This window comes from Oncorhynchus gorbuscha, linkage group LG01 (assembly GCF_021184085.1).
Source record: "Oncorhynchus gorbuscha isolate QuinsamMale2020 ecotype Even-year linkage group LG01, OgorEven_v1.0, whole genome shotgun sequence".
Classification (NCBI taxonomy): Eukaryota; Metazoa; Chordata; class Actinopteri; order Salmoniformes; family Salmonidae; genus Oncorhynchus; species Oncorhynchus gorbuscha.
Genome location: NC_060173.1, coordinates 119654399 through 119656354, shown reverse-complemented (window position 1 = coordinate 119656354; position 1956 = coordinate 119654399).

Genomic DNA, 1956 nt, shown 5'->3' with positions numbered 1-1956 from the left:
GGAATCTGTGTCAGTAGCAGGCGGGGAGGGGGAATCTGTGTCAGTAGCAGGCGGGGGGGAATCTGTGTCAGTAGCAGGCGGGGGGAATCTGTGTCAGTAGCAGGCGGGGGGAATCTGTGTCAGTAGCAGGCGGGGGGGAATCTGTGTCAGTAGCAGGCGGGGGGAATCTGTGTCAGTCGCAGGCGGGGGGGAATCCGTGGCTGTGAGCGAGAGACTGACAATGTCTGTTTCCTTCAGCAGAAAATCGATCGCTACAAGTGAGTCAAGCCTCTGGTTGGGTGAAGTTGGAAAAGCTGGAGGAATCTACCAAGCCAGGCCCAAGGAGGGGTCTACAACCACAAGGCCAAACAGCAGACAACAAGCCAACAAGACACAGAAGACAGAAGTGACAAGCTGTTTAGATACTGTTAGTAGGTAGAACTGATTACGTTATTATTGGTGAAATCTAGACATTTTTGTGGCAGACATTTAGAAAGATTTGTATTAGTAGTTTTGATGGGTTGGTAATATAAATTGAGAAGCCATGTTAATATTATTATTGTTCAATAAATTAAAGTAATGAATCAATGTATGTTGACTTTTAATGTATGGACTTTAAAACTGCCATGAAATGGTTTTCCCATTTATCTAGGGGAACATTTATCTAGGGGAACATTTATCTAGGGGAACATTTATCTAGGGGAACATTTATCTAGGGAAAAGTTTTCTGTTATGACTCATCTTCTCGGCTTCCGTCGTGCCATTTGTTGGGACAGTGTTGCCTGAGATACGTATTAACATTAGATTCATAATAACACCCACTGTTTACGTTGCCAATGGGCCACGCGGTGCATTCTGGGTAGACTCAAGACAAATCTCCTTCAAGGAGTCAATGGTAGTCAACGGAGGGACTGGAGCTGAGACACAAGGTAAAATGGCAGAGAAGAAGATTGAGTCGGGGAATGCGCAGGGAGAATATGGAGTTGGGGAATGCGCAGGGAGAAGATGGAGTTGGGGAATGCGCAGGGAGAAGTTTGAGTCGGGGAATGCACAAGGAGAAGATGGAGTCGGAATGCACAGGGAGAAGATGGAGTCGGAATGCACAGGGAGAAGATGGAGTCGGGGAATGCACAGGGAGAAGTTCGAGTCGGGGAATGCACAAGGAGAAGATGGAGTTGGGGAATGCACAAGGAGAAGATGGAGTTGGGGAATGCACAGGGAGAAGATGGAGTCGGGGAATGCACAGGGAGAAGATGGAGTCGGGAAATGCACTAGGAGAAGATGGAGTCGGGGAATGCACAAGGAGAAGATGGAGTCGGAATGCACAGGGAGAAGATGGAGTCGGAATGCACAGGGAGAAGATGGAGTCGGGGAATGCACAAGGAGAAGATGGAGTCGGGGAATGCACAAGGAGAAGATGGAGTCGGGGAATGCACAAGGAGAAGATGGAGTCGGAATGCACAGGGAGAAGATGGAGTCGGAATGCACAGGGAGAAGATGGAGTCGGGGAATGCACAAGGAGAAGATGGAGTCGGGGAATGCACAAGGAGAAGATGGAGTCGGGGAATGCACAAGGAGAAGATGGAGTCGGGGAATGCACAAGGAGAAGATGGAGTCGTCATTAAAAATAAGAATTTGTTCTTAACTGACTTGCATAGTTAAATAAAGGTTTTTAAAAAATGACCCTACACTTCAATCTTTCCCTCTCTTCAACGTACCTACAACAATATAACACATTCTCCACTGTTTCATTGACCAGACCAAACCAATCACATGCTTGCCAACCAGTGCCACCGGTTGATGTTGGACATGGTTGGAAGGGATTTTGGGGATGGGGGAGGGCCTATTATAATTTATTAGGGTTTTTTATTTTCTCAGAAGTACTGAGTTTGGTAGGAGGATTATGACATGTTGTTTACCGTGATTGACCACACACTCCAGCACGGTAGGTGGCGCAATGCACTTTTAACGTTTGTT